General features: G+C 31.2%; 1 protein-coding gene across 2 annotated transcripts in view; it reads right to left on the bottom strand.

Moving 5' to 3' along the window:
* Positions 1-776: 776 nt before the first annotated feature.
* Positions 777-19338, bottom strand: part of LOC149226956 (ubiquitin carboxyl-terminal hydrolase 25-like) — a 228913-nt gene continuing 210351 nt past the window's right edge. The window contains exons 9-14 of one of the 2 annotated variants that reach the window (XR_016247760.1): positions 2571-2636; positions 2253-2391; positions 2055-2133; positions 1835-1906; positions 1167-1391; positions 777-1046 (exon numbers count right to left, since the gene is read on the bottom strand). The gene's annotated coding sequence lies outside the window, so the exon portion shown is untranslated. Of the gene's footprint in view, positions 1047-1166; positions 1392-1800; positions 1907-2054; positions 2134-2252; positions 2392-2570; positions 2637-19338 lie in introns of those variants that run through there. The other variant, XR_016247759.1, reaches the window with a different exon arrangement.

The raw sequence follows: 19338 nt of genomic DNA, 5'->3' as shown, positions 1-19338 counted from the left end.
GCTCCTACAGATTTACATAATTACTCGGTATAAGTTGGCCTGTCCTTGTATTAAGCACAACCTATCCTTATTTCTACTCGAACACTAGGCCGTGATACATTATAACCATAGCACGACAAATAGGAACTACAAAGGGAACACAATGAGAGATAATATAAGAAAGCTACAAGCACTGAAACACATGCAAGTATCTTACATGAACAGGCATTTACTAGAGAAGGCATCCACCAACATCCAAAAAAATATTTTTTATTATGACACGCAAAAGATGGGGATATTAAATTTATATTTAAGTACATTCTTTCAGTAATACATCAATAAGCCCAGCATTTTTCCATTACATTACTAGTGAAAAGCAGTGAGGCATCAAGTTTCAGAAGCCTGCAAAGTAGTCCTTTCCCAACGTCATTGCTGGACAACAATTTATGGGTCCACATTACAAACGGCTACCACAACCGAGAAAGATATGTTTATCTCATATGTGCAATCTTAAAGGTAGGCTAGACCCTACAAGAGTGGCGTACATTAAAGACCTGGGTAATAGGCGCGAACTATTGTTTGTCGATCTTGCTACTTAAAATTTTCATTAACAAATTAGTTTACCTCGCCCCAACAAAGAAACCAAAAAACAAATCACCAATTAGACCTATTTAGCAACATCATCAAACATGTACTCACTTTCCACAACTAAACAACAACTATTTCTAAGTTGAAAAGATAGTGAGACACAATCATCCTCTACGTGACCAGTTGACACGAAAATCTTCTTTGAGACATTTTTGGTTCAACTCTCAAAATATATTTTCAACCTAGGTTTTATGTATACATTTCACCTGTTATCCAACTTCAATGTGGAAAATCTAATGACTGATGCATGTATTTTTAGAGCATGGCAATCGTCCCTGCGAGAACTACACGATCAACATGGAATGGAGATGGGTACAAAATTTATAGAAGCAAAAAGTAGATTTACACCTGTTTCTTTGATAAATCAGATGCCAATCAAATATGTCGACTGTCCTCGCCCTTCCAGCACTTCCTCAAAGCTGAATACAAGACAAAGCATCAATTTCAATGTTGTAACGATGTTTTCATGGTACCAAAAATTTAGACCACTTGACAATCAATCTAACCAATATTTAACATGTGAATAGCATCACTTTTACCTCTTTGTAATTTTTGAATTCAAATCCCTATCCAGTGGAAGCCTTCATTGCAAGAGATCCTTTGCAGCCTAAGCCAGAATTAAAAATCAGAAGACATCAAATATAGTTCACCACAAGATTTTTATGACAACTCGTTGACGTCACCCTTTTAACAGTTGTAACGACCAGTTATCCATTGCATAACAGTGCATTCCATCATTCCAATCATATGAACGGTCCTTTATTCTGAAAGAGGTCAAAGGAAGTTACCATTAGGGCTAAATTTAAATCAGCCATGTCCGCTGACAATGCCCAACAGGCAACCGCATATACTATTGTAGTAAACCAAGATAGCTTGACTAGTAATATAGGATCAACACCCCACACAACTGGAAAAAATTGTTGAAGTGTGGTAGTATGCATCCCCTCGAAATTTTTGAATTGGAAATAGCAGGCAAAAAATTATCATACACTCAAGTAAAAGAATATAGAAGTATATATAGGAGACTCATTTTCACTAAGCCTGCAAATGACCAGAGAAGTGCAAAGGCCTGAATGGCTACATGATCTCTTCAAAGAATAAAGTTATGTCCTCCATCATTCTGAGAAAGTGTATATGAACATGTGCTCTCCTTGAAACAAAAACAGCACGTACTTTGAAAATTGCCTTAAGTGTCGAATTAACATACACCCAAAAACTGTTGCAGCCTTCAAGGACATTTTTTATTGCTTTATCGCATGCCCACCTTCTGCATCTACACCTGAAAAGAAATGGACACAACTATTGTTCGTGGGTGTCTTAATTGAAGAATAGGCATTCCTCATAATACCCATAAAATCCTGACGGACAGCAGATTCACAACAGAAATTTATTCTGGGAGCATAAACAAAGCATAATGGCATCCATACCCTCATTTCCTTAGACTGAGATCAGCAGGCATTTATTACATATATACTATACAACTCATCCGGCGCAGCAGCAGCAAAACTGGATGCAAATTACAAGGCAATTTATCTGAGAGTCAAACATAACCAGAATCATTGCATCCTTGCAGCAAAATATTAACTTCCTAAAGAGATCGGGATTACAGTAATTCCCAGGCATACCATATGCATAAATGGCCCCAAACACCCCAGTCACTGCTTTCCTCTAAAGAAGGAGCCAAGCCGACTTATAAATTGTTCCTTTAGTGACTCGGGAACTTGCCGATTAAAAGAATCCTTGATATCACGTATTAACAACTTCCTGCATATAAGAAACATGTGTCAATGCTGCAAACCTTATTTATGGCAAAATCTTAGCTAACTACCTTTCTGCATAAAACGAATGTGCCAGCGCTGCAAACCTTCCACATATAATGGGAATGTTTCTTAGCTAAAAGATTAGGGTGCTTTAAAAAAAAAAGGCAACAATGGATGGGAGACCCTTGTAGCCAATCCTGAGCCCACAGTGGATGGATGGGAGGCACCGACTGAGGACAAAGACCCCTGCCAGCCACAGTCACAAATTTAGAAGCTATCTGACATGACATCTCGCTCTGGCTAGCTGGACTGTTTCATTTGTTCTTCATAGTTTATTCAATATTGCTTTGGGTTTTGTTGCAGTTTAGTTGCACATAAGAACTCTTATTTTTCGTTTCCTGTGTGGTAATCTTACTTTGGTTTTGTCCTTGTTGGCATTAGATTGAAGTGGCAGTTTTCATGGCCCTTTTTTCTGTAAAATAAATGTTGTATTTTGTATATTAATAGAAAGCTAAAGCATTTTATCAAAAAAAGGGGAAAAAGCAGACTGGTCAAACCAGAAAATAGTTGCAAGGAAACATGAAATCATAAAAAGCAAAATTGTCTACTGCAGCTAAGCTAAATGTAAATATGCTCTTCCTATAGTAAGAAGAATCATTCCAAATATCAAAGATTACCAATGCAGAAATTAGCATAACCTCCTCGAGTATTGGAAAATGATAAAATCTAAATAATAATATCAAAATTCAGTATGACCTCTTCACAGTGTGTGACCATTAACACATTACTGACCAAAAGATACCCAAAGATAACAACTGCCAACCAAATCCTGAAAGAAAAGCAATATATCTGGTGTAAGGAAAGAAATGCACCACCTAACTTGAACAGAAGGCACACAGGAATCTATCCTTAAGTGCTGAATAGCTCCCCCAATTACCAATGTCTTATCAACTAGTCTCAGACTGAAAATTACGTACAAGGTATATTTCAGAAGAAATGAGTGTCATCCCTCTCATAAAATGTGCTCAACTTAACCTTGGATTCTCAAAATAAGAGACTGCAGTTATATATCTATAAGGAGTAAAGAAATGAAGACTTATATATCTATAAGGAGTAAAGACATGAAGACTTGACGTGCACAATGATCATAAAGAATGAATTCTAATAATCCTTTTTCAGTAATTTTGTTGGTTGCTTATACATAAGGATTACACTGTACGAAAGTTAGCTAGGACTCACAATATTAGTTGAGGAGATGAGAAGGCACTCAGAAATTTTGGGACATTTAGGAATTTTGACTTTCTATCAATTAAAATTTAGCCATTATTTGTTTTTGTCAATTGCCAACCTTACAATCAAAAAGAGTTGTATTATATTCATATAATGAAGCCCTCCAAGGGTCAAGCTACAAATTCCCAAGTAAAGGAGTTGGTCTTGAACATATAGAACAACGTAATATCCTAGAGTCCAATGTTATTTTCCTGCTTTTGAATCTAGTGTCGATATTTATACTTCTGAAAATGGATATGAACATGCAGTGGAGTCCCTTATCCACAACTAAATACAAGAGAGTTTCGAGCTAGATGGATGTGGAGTAGAATAAATGAAAAGTCTTACTAAAAGCTCAGTTATTTCTAGTTTGCGATGCACAGAATATGCACTGATTTTTTTCTAGATGTGAAGAATCTTTCTTACTTGATGAATCAACTAAAATTAACTTCCCATCTTTGATAGAGTTTCCAAGTCTTTCTTTGCATTATGACAATATTTTTGGACCATCTAATTGTCCCTCTTGGCAAGTATACTTGTTATGGTCCTAACAGGCTTTCAACCACCATCCCTATGTAAAGGTCAACCACTCTACTGACCATAAAGAACATAATTATTTGAAGTTCAGGGAACATTGGTTCCCCCAAAGTGTTAACTACAGCAATCTTCATAACTATGCTTCTGTTACCAAAGCTTCTGTGAGCACAAAACACAAAAATTAAGACTGCCCCCTTATGGCTACAAATGTGGTTGAGAACCATCATCCTATGCCACTTTCAAAAGAAAATCAATGGACAAAAGTGCTCCACAATAAGCCCGTTTGAGTCCAATACAGTTCTGTCATATTTCCTGCTTCACAAGCTAGGGTGTGCTTCTCCCACACATGGCCCTGCCCCTGCCAGCCAGTTCTCTGGGTGAGACTTGCTTGTCCAGGCTAGCCCTCACTCTCCAAATAGGTGGCATAATCAAGTCTTTTGGCATGCTATGGCAAGGAAAAATTCTTCAGTGATATGGATGGTGCCATGCTTCTGTTGTTCCTAACAGCATTCTGAAGAACATGATCCTCAATAGGACATCCCTCTGCCTCGTCTCCATAGCTTTTAGGCTCTCTGTCAGCTGCTGCAATAGACATTTAAATCTCTCTTCTCAACTTCTGAACCCTCAATCCTTCAAGGACATCATTAGTCAACCCAAAATCTCTTCCTGTCCAGAAATGAAAGCTCCTCAGATTGGCAGTTTCAGTGTGGAAAAATCTGAATACACGCTCCATTTTTACACATTCCAATGCAAATGATTAAATGGTGTATTGAAGGTTACAAGAAAAGCCTGTGAATGGTAAGCTTACTCAATTCTGGCCATCATCCACAGCCTTCATAGATCAAACAGACTACTCAGCAAAATACATGATAAGCTTCTCCTCAAGCACAGACGTATTTTCGTACTTTATTTTGAGTATCTCAAATCTTGTATGTGTATTGGTACCCCATGTCGAGTGAGGAGATGTCTAGGAGCTCCATCTCATCTAGGATGTACCTAGGTAGGAAGCCACAGTATTTGAGTACCAAATTCCACTCAGAATTCTTGATACCCAACTTTGTGTGAAGGGTATGAAAAACTTTGGTAAACTCTGGCACGTCTTGGTCCCTTCCTTGCTGCAGCATGGTCCACTTTATGTATTTATCATCGTTTCTCCCAACAAGGTAGTATAGATCCTTGATGGCATCCCAGAATGAATTCCAAGTGGGTATAGCTAAAAACAGTGAGGGTTCCCTCTTCCCACCAGTCCTTGATGTGGGGGGAAGCTTTGAGAAGAGAAAAACTAATATTTTCCCAGCTGGAAAAATCATGAACAGAAAAATATCCTTCTAGTAGATTCAACCATTTATCTACAGCATCTGCATCTATTTGGCCCTCAAATATGGGAATGTCAAATTTTACTTGTACCTTAAAAGGAGTGGCGCCTCTAGAGTGGTTGTTGGATGTGGATGCGCCGTCAGTGGGCAATGGTTGAAGGATCTAGGCAAAGTTATCCATCATAGCATTCCTTTGTTTCTCGAGGGCATCCTCGAGCAATATTTTGATAGGATCTCCTGCTCCCTTGTCTTTCTTTTCTTCCCCCATGGGAGGCTGTTAGGATTTTCTAGGCTAGCCTTGCAAAGGTTCAACCAGTTCAAGCCCTAATTCCTTATATCCCGACCTCGTTGGGGACATGCAAAGAAAAATAGAGAAAGAGAAGATCGCTCTAATACCACTAATCTAAATTTAAACAGTAATGCAACAAATTACATATATAACCATAAATACAGATATGCAATAGAAATAACACTTCATGTCATTAATATCAAATACTAAAGTATGCTTACAAACAAAATGGAAATAAGACTAGCTCGGGCGATGCTAGCTTATATCTAAGAAGCGATATGGTGGCTACATGCCTCTGAACTGTGTTAAAATGAGGCTCAAAGGCCTATTTATTATTGAGAAATAATGGAAAAAACTAAACATCCAAAAACCTAACCCTAGGAGATGAAGTGCCAAACTATGGGCCCCGTTTGGGTAAATTCGTACATCAACTTCCCGGGGTCATAACTTTGGCATATGATTTTTGTTTGACACGCCCAATACCTCGTTAGAAATATCTATCCAATGACTACAACATTTGAATGGCCAATATTGGTCTATATCCCATGTTGGCCTGGTTTTCCCAAAAAATGTTGTTTAGGGCCTCAAATTGGATCCAAAAGTTCAGGACCAGAAAAACTGCCAAAATTAGTAAATTTTGCTATAATTAAGGAGATAGTGGTGGGGCTCCAAGTGGAATAGATGGGTGGACACCAACATCCACCTGGATGAGGTATTGCAAATGTTTGACAAGTTCGATCCCTAACTCCTTATATCCTGACCTCGTTGGGGACATGCAAAGAAAAACAGAGAAAGAGAAAACCACTCTGATACCACTGATCCGAACTTAAACAGGAATGCAATAAATCATAGAAATAACCATAAATACAGATATGCAGCAGAAATAACACTTAATTTCATTAATATCAAATATTGGGATATGCTTACAAACAAAATGGAAATAAACTAGCTCGAGCGATGGTAGCTTATCTTTGAGAAGAGATGTGGCAGATACATGCCTCTGAACTGTGTTACAATGAGGCTCAAGGGCCTATTTATTATTGAACAACAAGGGAAAACCCTAACCCCAAGAGATGGAACACCAAGAGTTTGTGGGTCCCGTTGGGGTTAGTTTGGTAGCCAACTTACTGGGGTCATGACTTCTTCATATTATCTATGTTTGGCGCATACGATACCTTGTTGGAAATATCTCTCCAATTACTACAGGATTTGTGGTAGGCCCTTGCCTATGGCCATGGGCCTACTGTGGACCTCAAAAAAACGTCGTTTAGGGGGTCAAAACTTCTCTGGGAGTTCAGCACTCAAAAAACTGCTAAAAATAGTAAATGTCTCAATAAATAAGGAAACCGATGAAACCAACTAGAGGTCTAGGTGGAATAGGCAAATGGCCACCAATATCCACTTGGATCATTCTGAAGATGTAAATCAAGTTAGAAAATCCCCCTCGTTTGATGGGACAAAATATATGTTATGGAACGCAAGAATGGAGTTCTTTCTTATGTCTCTTGGTAGTGAACTATGGGAATCAGGGACTACAGGAATTTCAAAAGAATCAAATGAATTTGATACAAAATACACGAAGGAAAACATGATTTGTCTATCAGATACACTAAAATACAAGATAGGTCAATGCTCCTCAGCAGATACTTTGGGAAAAGATACAAAAACTTTATACAGAAGAATATGCTTTTGTGTCAGTTGTACCAAATCATGTGAAACAAGAGCACAAAGACAATCAAGAGTCAAAGGTGATAGATGAAGGTACCAATTACATAAAAGAGGATGATGATGAATATAATTCTAAAGTAGTAGTTTAAAAAAACCTCAAGGAAAACTTGTGGCTTCTCTAGAAGAGGTAAGCAAGTTGAAAGAGGAAAACAAGGAACTCAAGAATCAAGTACAAGATGTTGATCATGACCTTGACAAAACAAAGGAAGAAGTTATCCTTTTAAGGCATAAAGTACAAGAAAGAGATGATAATATTAACAATCTTAAGGTAGAATTGCATTAGAATGAGAAGAGACATAATGAATAAATCACCTTCATGACAACTCAATTAGAAGAAGTGGAGAAAAGGGAAGGCATCCTTACAAGTCATCTGAAACAAAAATCTGAGGATTTGAGTAATTTTGAAGCAAAAATTGGTCAACATGGATAAGAAGTCAACTTCATGAATGTTTGGCTAGAGGAAGCAAAGGGATTAGAACAAGTAATGAAGATCTAGCTAATAAAGAAAGAAGAAGATTGTGAAAGGCATGAAGAAGAGATTGTTTCCTTGAGAAATGAAGTCAACAAGTTAAGTAAGAGTCTGAAGAGTTTTCAAGCTTTGGATAAAATTCTCAACCATCAGAGATAACCATTGGAAAAAATAGGACTTGGTTATATACGTCAATCTCCTTGTATTTAAGACACAAGCTCCAAATACCCAAGAAATAATTCTGAATAAAAGTCGGAAGTTGTCATTCTTCAATGACCAAATCACAATGAAAATGGGAAGAAGGTTTAAAATATTACTAGTCCAAGAAGATATGTTGATGTTGCAAGTAGCAATAAATATCATCAAAGAAAATCAAGGAAGAATAACTTTAGAAGTTCGTTAAGGAAATCCCCATATTCCAAGTATGAAACTATATTTTTTGGTCATTTTTACTCTTGTACAAATTTTGGGCACATGGAAAATGATTGTAGATCATATGACAGAGACATCTATAATATTCTCTATCATTTACCCAGAAGTAAATTTGTAGGAATATACTCCAGTGTGTTCATCAATAGAAATTATTCTCCATCATTCAAGTCCATAATTGAATCCTTTAGATGCCATAAAGGTGGGCATATAGCTTGAGATTGTAGCTTGAATTGGGTTCCTAGACAATTCAAAGAATTATAAATCAGGAATGGAGAAAGAGTCACAAAGGTTTGGAGAAGGAAGCATGGTGAACCATAAAAATAACATGTTGAGTGTGCCTTGAATGTTCAATATATTAACCCTTTATGTTGATTAAATATAGGCACTATAGGCAAAAACCATGTTTCTCCAAAATATGATGTTAAGGTTCTGTCTATTATAAAGAGAAAGATTATTTGATATACCATTACTAGTAGTATAGCAAGAGATTGTAAATCAAATTAGTCATTTTTCACTGAGAGATCAAGGCATGCTATTAAACTGTACATGGGATGTCCTATAGGAGCCACATGTACAAGATCTCTAAACGTGTGATGATCTTCAAGACAAAACAAATGCACTTTATGGAAACCATTATGGGAGGATGATAAACAAGGACAAAGAAAGAAGATCATCTGATATTTAGCTAGTCCCTTACTTGATGTCATGTACAGCCACTGGCAGAAGGAGAAACGTTTTGATTGGATGTTTTTTAGTGGAAATAATGCAAAGAAATCCTTGGGTAAATTGTATAGGGAATGTCCATGAATGGGATATAAATTTCTATGACTTCCTTAAGGACATTATATTCTTTACTATCTTTGACCATAGTAATCGTTGAAACTGGACCTACTATAAGAGATTGGTTTACATGGGTGAAGGCACTCTGCTATATGTATTATTTTTTTTGTGCAACCATTTCTCCAAGTGCTTGGACAAGAATCTTTGTGAAGCATCCAAGGGTAATGGGAAGGAAAATTTAACTTCTTTTAGAAACAAGTGATAATGCGGATTGATTGATTGTTCAAAACCATGCAAATTTTACAATGGTGATAGTGACTCAAAAGATTTGATATTGTTCTTTATCTATGTCAAATGAGTCATGTAAAAGGATCAGTTTATAAGAATGGAATCAAACTTGAATGGCATAATGAAAAAAAGTGAAAAATATTAAGTTGAAATTGATAGGATTTTTGGTGCAATGCGTGAAATGGAAGAGAATGCAACTTAATCAAAACTACACTATGCATATTTAAAAGCTCAGCTAAAGTCCATTCGAGCTATTGTGGAGGGAAAGAAGTAGCCCTTGATGCTACTCGATTGAATTTCAAAAAGGAAAAAGATATTGTTTAGGATATGAAAGTTCATCTTGAGATTTTCCAAAAAGAGAAAGTGATATGACTTTTGAGTTATCAAGGATAGAGGAGTTGCTAAAGGATAGTCAGTTCACATCCACTATGCATGCTAAGCAGATTTGCGTTGTCAAGGACATGAACTCTTAGTTGTTTTAATATAAGAATAAATATTTTGCTTCGATTGAAGATGTTGAGTATATGTGCAATGACCATTATAGAGGAGTTTTCCATCGAGAAAAATTCCATGATTTAAGCATAAATCGTAAGTCTGATCACAGCCAAAACATTCCGAGTGGAATTTCATCAAGCAAAATTCCATGATTGAAGCATACAATAATAAATAAGAACTTATGGATAAGTTGTATACTCTGCTGCAAGATGAAATTTGTAAAAAAAAATCAAGATTGAGCAATGAAATGGAGAGAATATCAAAAGGGGGAGAAACATAGAAATTGACAAAAGGAGTTGTAGTCAAAATGATCACTCCATCTACTATTAAAAGGATGATATCATATTAACAAGGGGAGAAGCACCATAACAAAGGAAAGCAGAAAGACAAGGGGATTAGTTGACAAAGCATCACATTTTCCATTGATGTCAAAGAGGGAGACAGAAAAAAAAGGGGGAAGCACAAAGAGCATTATTTCCATCAATGACAAAGGGGGATATTGTTGAAGTAGTTGCCATTGATGTCAATGTGGGGGCTACTATTGTGTTATTATCATTAATGGCCTATGCAAAGGATCAGCATGGTTAACCTAATAACATTGTGTTGAGAAGTATTTGAAAGATGCCAACATGGATAAGAGCCATTACTAGGGCCAATCTTGAGGAGCTCAACATAAATTGTCCAAGAAATAAATGAATCCTACTGAGATTGCACTCCATAGGATTTCTCCATGAAGGGTTGAAGGTACATTAGGAAAATGCCATAACATTGAGAAAACAAAAAATGAGGGTTGTTGAATATGATTTCTTGGTGGAAAGAACTAAGTGTCAAAATACTTATAAGTCAACCCTACTCTAGAACATATAAATTTTGCAAATTAAAATTAATTACACAATTCGTCCCTATTTCATTTCTGCAAAATAATTTTTTTTAAATGACCTTCTATAAGTTGGCCCTACTCCAAAAGTCATGACGGTTCAGCATGAAAAATTATTATAGATACCCTAGACGTTACACCTCATTTGGAAGAGACATCAACTCATGATTTCAAGAGAGAATTTGTATTTTAAAGGTGATGTGAAGATCTATTTTTAAGGGTTTTTGTTGGACATTTTTCTAGGCTCTTCGTGGGTTATATAAACATCCTTTGCAGAAGGAGAAACTCAGTTTTTGGAGGATTTTTGTGGTTTAAATCAACCCTACTAAAATTTAGTTTGTTCTCTCTAAATATCAACCTATTATAGCCTTGACTAGGGCTTGTCTTGGAGCCAGAATATATCCCCTCTTTCAACCATTAACCTCGGCCCTCTTGAAGGAATATCTTGGCCCTTCATAGAGCTCTATTTTAGCATTTAACTAGGCCTTATCTCGGCCCACTTTGTGCCCTTGAACTTGGCCATTATGAGGTGACAACCCAACATTTTTCAGTAGTCTGAAGCAGCCTCATTGAACTTGGAGAGAATTTTTTAAAGAGTGCCTTTAAGCTTCCCTTGGTGATACTTGTAGAGTATCTTAGGTAGACTTTTGAAGACTTATGTGTAGACTTGTAGCTTATGAAACCTATGACATTTGGACCTATGACTTGAGACTGTTCAGAATTGTGGCTTGATGAATATTCAGACTTATGGCTTATGAAATATATGGCATTTGAACATGTGAGTATTTGATGGTGGATATTCATTCCTGAATAGACTTTTGAAGAAGTTTTGTTGAAGTTGATTGAGGAGGTCTAGAAGCCAAATCCACACTTAGTTTTGGAGAGCATATTTTGACTTGGAAGAAGTAGCCTTGGAGAAGTTCTGAAAGTAGATAGCCTTGAAGCATCATTCACATTTATTAGACACACTTCTGATTTTCTTGTTGAGTAGCTTGTAAAGTACTCATTATGCAGACCTAGATAAATCTAAGAAGACTCTTTTAGAGCAGGCTTTGAAAGTTATTTTTTAGCAAGGTTGGAAGATATTATTATAGAAAATTTGGAGCAATATGAAGAATCTTGGAGATATTTTCCATGAACTTTGAATAATTAATGGAATTGATCTTTTAATGAATTAGATCTTGAAGTGTATTGTAAGCATTTTTCGAAGCAGGTCTTGGAGCTATTTGAAGGCATTGTTGGAGTAGTAGCATTGTTGAAGAAATACTTCAAGACTTGTTAGAGAAGCTTTTTGAAGTCTTGAAGAAAATATTGAAGCCTCCTTGAGTAATTGAACCAAATTGAGAGGGTTGGATCCCTAGAGGATTGGAGTCCTCACACAAGTTTGAAGCCTTGTGGAAAACTAGGTCGGAGCCTGAATTGTTGAGATGATTGGAGTCCTCAAGAAGACCAATTTAGAGCTTAGTATAGTACAAGTTGGAGTCTGGTTTGAAATCAAATATTGGAATCTTCATCTAGGGTTGGAGACTTGGAGGAATTATAAGTGTTATTGTAAAAATTATTGTTGTAAAAGAGGATTGGAATCCTCATTATTCTTGTTAATAAAATTATTCTTTTATTGTACAACTTGTGTTCTAGTTTTACTAAGTGATCTTAACTGGTATAAGATAAAATTTGTAAAACAAATATTGATTCACCTACCCTCTCAGTATTTCCAACAACAAAATTATTGGAGTTAGACTTAAATCAAACCTTATAAAATCAAATGAAGAGATTTTATCTTGATTAACTATTATCGCTATCCCAAAACATGTGGGAAGAATATTCTAAATTGAAAATATTGATAATAAAATGTTGAGTTATAATAACCCCATAGGGGGAGATGAGCATGAAACAAAAAGAGTCAATTCATAAATTAAGAAAGATGATATTCAAGAGAAACCTCCATGCAGGAAGGCATAGAATTGGGAGCAAGAGACAATTAGGAAAAGAAAATAATAAATGGAGGAAATTAGAACAAAATAATAAAATAAAGGAAGTTAAAATAAAATAGTAAAATAAAGGGAGTTAAAATAAAATAATGAAATAAAGGATGTTAAAAGAAAATAATAAACTAAAGGAAATTAAAAGAAAATAGTAAAATAAAAAGTAAGTTAGAGAAAAATAATAAAAATAAGGATGTTAGAAGGAAAATAATAAAATAATAAAATTTAGAGGAAAATAATAAAATAAAGAGGAAGTTAAAGAGAAATTATAAAATAAGAAAATGGAAATTAAAAGAAAATTAGAAAAGTTAGAAGAAAATAATAATAATAATAAAGGAGATAATTTGGAGATAATATCCAAGGGGTTATAGGAAACTCTTATAAAAGAATACCAAGATATATCATATACACCCTAATGATTGGATGATTGTCCTAATGCTAAATATACTCTTATGTGAGTAAGTTAAGACTTGTTGTGAGTTTAGTCTGTGGAGCTACTTCATTGAGTGGGAACCTATTAAGCTAGAGAGCTCACCTCCACACTATTAGCTTATTCATTTTTCCTATAGCTCCATTGCAACTCAGAGATCCATGGGGAAGGAGAGTACCAAAGGGTCAGATGGGAGGTACACCAGTGAGTTGGAAATATTCAGAAAGCATACAAGGATTTGAGAATGGATCTCTTCCCCAGAATTAGACTACTTCAACAATAAACTATAACTTTCTAGACACATAAAGTGAGCATGAATGGTAGTCTATGTTTAAAGTTGATATAATCTATATATGTTTAAAATAAAATAATTTTGTTGATATGTTCACCATGGAATTTTAAATAATTTTGTGAAATCAGATTTGTTATATAATTCTATGTTATTGAAATCATAATTAATATAAGATAGTAATACTTTCAACTTTAGTGTCTCACTAACAATAATTATTTGATATAAAATCTTAATCTTATATCAATTTGTAAGTCGGAGTTATCCATTAATAGTGCCCAATCAAATCAATTGTATTGTCATATACTTATAATAGTTATTATTTTAATTTCAGTGTGTCTACTAACTTTAATTATTTTTACATGTTAAATTATATTTGTTACATGTAATATTAGAGCCAAATTACAAAATGCATATTTAATAAGCCTACACATTTCCAATTCATATATTTATATATAAATAATGTTTGTAGCATTTATCGTGTGTTAAAGAGTCATAATCTAAACAAAAAATGTCATTCATCTTTTGTTTTAAGGTGTAAAGAGTACGGAGTTGACAGTCATATAGCAAGTTATGGAAAACACTGTACGTATATGTTAGATCTAAGACTTTTGTGATCTATAATGTAGAAATTAGTGAGTTGACAGTCATATAGCAAGTTATGGAAAACACAGTACGTATATGTTAGATCTAAGACTTTTCCGAACCAACGAATGTGGTTCATCCTCAGGACAAGGTGAGAAACCAATAGATTTGAGAGAATAAATAGCAGGGATGCATCATTGTTCAGGGTTAGCTGTGAACCAAGGAATGTGGTTCATCCTCAGGACAAGGTGAGAAACCAATAGATTTGAGAGAATAAATAGCAAGGATGCATCACTGTTCAGGGTTAGCCGTGAACCAACGAATATGGTTCATCCTCGGGACAATGTGAGAAACTAATCAATTTGAGAGAATAAATAGTAGAGATGCATCATTGTTAATCGTTGGTGAAATAAAATTATTTAGGAATAAGTGATGAAGATTATTAAATAAGCTAATATTTAGTTAGAAACTAGTTGTTATGTAATAATTAATTATTTAATATGGAAATTTGAAATTATTTATCAATTTCAATAATAAAATTATCTAAGAATAATTTATTTATATAATATTATTAGTTAGGGTTGACCTATTCAATGTGAATTAGGTGGAAATCTAGCCCTTATCATGATATAATAAATTAGTTAATAATAATAATAAAAATAATTAATTTATATAATAATATTTAGTTGAAAAATAGTTGTTGTGTAATAAATTAATTATCAATTTTTTATAATACTATGACTTAAAATAATTATTTATAATTCTATTAGTTGGGGTTGACTTAATTAAAGTATATTTGGTTGAAACTTTAATCTGAAAGACTGATTTCTACAATAGGTATATATTTAATTTATACATCTTATAGACCCAAACAAACTTATATTACAGCCTTAATTGGGAAATAATATAATTTCAATGAATATACATGTCAAAAAAAAGTTATAAAAATATTAATGTAATCATGTATCGACTTTGAAAAATACACCTCCATTAATATATAATCTTATTTTATTTATCTAATTATTATAATTATTACCATAGAAGTTCACTAAATTAGTCAATAGACCTTCATTATAATCAAAATCAGATTATGAATTTTATGATCTTATTTTATTTAACTAATTATTATAATTGAAGTTCACTAAATTAGTTAATAAACATTCATTATAATCAAAATCATATTATGAATTTTGATAATACACATGTACAAGTGTATCATACTATTTACTATTTAACTTTTATGAAGGAGGTCTATCCAACGTTAGTGTAACCTATGCTAAATTAAAATATTCATTATAATCAAAATCATATTATGAATTTTGATAATACACATGTACAAGTGTATCATACTATTTACTATTTAACCTTTATGGAGGTCTATCTAACGTTAGTGTAACCTATGCTAAATTAAAATATTAAAATAGATGTAACGATGTTAGTTCAAACTTCTTGGGTTAGTATTAAAACAACACATATTTTTTTCCAAATTTTATTATATATGTAATTTAATGTTTGTGTAACTTGTACTAAATTAAAATATTAAAATAGATGTAATGATGTTTGTTAAAAATATATATATATATATATATATATATATATATATATATATATATATGGCATATGTAATTTATTATTGAAATTAATATTATTATAACAAGATCGTATAGTTAGTGTTTTTTTTGTTTAGTTTAATAAAATATTTTAATATCATGATGTGTTATATATATTTCAAACAATAATAAAATTGTAAAATGAGTTGTATGAATATTTGTTTAATTTTTTTATTAATATTTTTAATATAATTAAATATATTTAAAAATAATTTTTGGTAGATAAAAGTTATATATATATATATATATATATATATATATATATATGACATTGAAAAGAATGATAACAAGTTAATAATTATTTATATAATATTGATGATGGCAACTTTTTTTATATAATGCTCATATTATAGTACACATGTCATGTCGTTAGAGTATAGATTGATATAATGAGAGTTGTACAAATTGTACACATATTATTTTTACATTTTTTTCCAAATTTATATTTTTTAAATTTTTTTTTGTAAATTAAAAAATAAAACCTTTAAAAATTGTCTATTCAATACTTTACACCAATGAGAAAAATGGAATTTTTGAATTTAATTACAAACCATTTGTGTTTATGGTACATAGTGATTAATTTATAATGTTATTTTTCAAATTATTTAATTGTACAAAGTAATCAGTGATATAGTACATAGTAATTAATAATAGAGTACACAAACTTCAATTCTTGCCATCATTACACAATAAGAGGGGGGACATTTTAACCAATCATATTTGAGATAAATAGAAATAAATTTTATTTCATAATGTTAAACTTTGGATAGATTTTAAATATTTTCTATACTCAAGCTTCTATGATCCATAATGAATTAAACAAAGACTTTCGGTGGAAATCACATAAGAGAATTTTGTAGCGACTGATTCTTCGGCAGGTATAATAATAGTTTGAATTCTAAAATTTAATGAAAATTTATTACTATAATTAATATTATTATAATAATAATTTGAATCGTTAATTAAATAATAGTGTGTAGTTACATTTAATTTATTATATTATTGTGTGGATAATAGTATTGGATTTTATAGAAAATTGTTTAAATTATAGTTTAGATTAAATTTTATATTATTATTATTATTATTATTGATTTAATTTAATTATTATTAATTGTATATTACTTCTATTAAAATAATATAAATGATTGATTTAATTTAATTATTATTAATTGTATTTTTTTTAATGAAGAAAAATAATTTTTTGATATAAATTATTGGTTTAATTTAATTATTATTAATTGTAATTTTTTTAAGTAATATTTTATTTGAATTCAAAAATATATGATGAGGTTATTGTGTTCCAGAAATAAATCATGAAGCTATTATTTATATATAGATATAGGGAATAGGAAGAAAAATATATTTTGGAAATTATATAATGAGTGTTAAAACTTATAAAAAAATAGAAGTCAAAACTTATTTGGGTTGTTTAAATACAGTTTAAAAACTGATTTTTATTAAAAACAAATTATATTCTTAATTAAAAATAAATAAATACATCAATAAATATTTCCATCTTGAAATTAACATAAAAACAATTAGGCAAGCACTATATTAATTTTATAAGTCTTACAGTTTGAAAATATAAGATTGAAGTGTAACAAGATAAAAGATTAACCGTTGTATTCAATACTTGTTCATAATAAGTAATATTAAAAAGATCATTTTTATGGAGTTACTTATTCATTAGGAATAAATAGATGTGAAAGAATTTATTAATAAAAGAACAAAAAATAATTAGAAGGGAAAATGTATCTTGTAATAAATAAATAAAAACTGGTTGTTATGAAAAGGGTGGATTCTCAAATAATTTATATTAAAATGTATTAATATGTTAATATTTCCATGAAAGTGATAATCATAATAATAATAAGTAAATAAAGTATTATTTACTAATAGTGATGCATGATATCCATGGATCGCTTTTGTCTTTCTCTTGAATTATTACTTATTATTATTATAATTCTTATATACTTTGATATTGGTCTTTATTAAATAGCAAGTGGTTTTTAAAAAAATAAAAGAACTAGTTCATCTAAATAAATTTATCTTCATTCCAAAATTCATATTAACACTTCGCTAATAGAGTTTTGAGCATTTATTTTAATAAAAGAATGAGATTCATTCTTAATTTAATTATATCCTCTCAAATCTTAATTTGTCGTTGTTGTTGATGATTTCATTCCAAATTGAAATGACAAAAAAAAATGTATCAAGGTATGTAATAAAATTTAATATATTCTTACTTTAGATCCTCAAACCAATAGATTATTATGTTAATTTAATGCAAAAAAAAATTTAATAGATATTTTTTTAAATTCTTTTAGAGAAGAAAAAAAAATGGAGTTACGCGATTGGAAATTAAATTATTTATATGGATTATATTATAGGTCAATTATTATTTTGTAAAACAAAATTAGACAAAAAAAATAAAAATTAAAACCAAAAAGATATTATTTAATTGGAAATTAAATTGTTGATATATTTATCACTGTAAATTTACTATAATGATCTTATAATTGGTAAAATAATTTGATATCTTATATGTAAATATCAGAATATTGTTATATTTGTCACAGTTAAATGTAGATAAATAAATAAATAAACTTATTCTATTAACTTTTTATTAGTTAATATTTAATGGCTTTGTAACATATAGATAAATTTATTATAAGTATTTGTGTGTATATATAGTTATATATAGTTGTCAGGTAAAGAAACTCATAAATTAGATTAGTTAACATGAGATGAGAATTTTAAATAATAAATTGAATTTTCACGTATCTTATAAAGAAATAATAAGTAATTATTTTTTAAATGTATTTATGTTGTACATGAGAGAACTTAATAAGGATAGTGAAACTTTAACGTGATTTATATGTATGTTGACACAATTACATAATATTACCTAATAATTATTTAATTAATTAATTAATTGTGTGCATGTGTTTTTTAGGTAAAGACATTCATAAATTAGATTAATTAATATGAAGTAATGATTTTGAATAATGAATTAAAGTTTGATATTTCATAATGAGTAAATTTTTCAATAAAATGTATTTAAGTTGTACCTATCCATTAAAGCATTTAATAAATAAGGATCGTGAAACTTTTCAATAAAATGTATTTAAGTTGTACCTATTCATTAAAGTATTCATTAAAGCATTTAATAAATAAGGATCGTGAAACTTTAATTTTGTTCATAAGTATGATGACACAATTACATAATGTTACATATTTTTGTGAAAAATAACATAATTAAATTAATATATATTAAAAGAAATTGTATACAACTAACAAATTGAAGTAGTTCATAATTTCTAAGCCTTTATTTCATTAAGTCAAATAGTTGATATCCTATAAATTACATCCATTTCCTTTAACTTGGTATAAATAAAAATATTTGTTTAGTATGTATAATTATCTCGTAAATATAAATAATTTCTAAGTCTTTATTTCATTCAGTCGAATAGTTGATATCCTATAAATTACATCCATTTCCTGTAACTTAGTATAAATAAAAATATTTGTTTAGTATGTATAATTATCTGGTAAATATAAATGTAAAACTT

The sequence above is a fragment of the Pinus tabuliformis genome, chromosome J, assembly GCF_031772625.1.
Source record: "Pinus tabuliformis cultivar Carrire ecotype Pingquan chromosome J, CPIR1, whole genome shotgun sequence".
Taxonomy (NCBI): Eukaryota; Viridiplantae; Streptophyta; class Pinopsida; order Pinales; family Pinaceae; genus Pinus; species Pinus tabuliformis.
The sequence above is the reverse complement of the archived record's forward strand: the minus strand, read 5'-3'. Positions and strand labels throughout refer to the sequence as shown.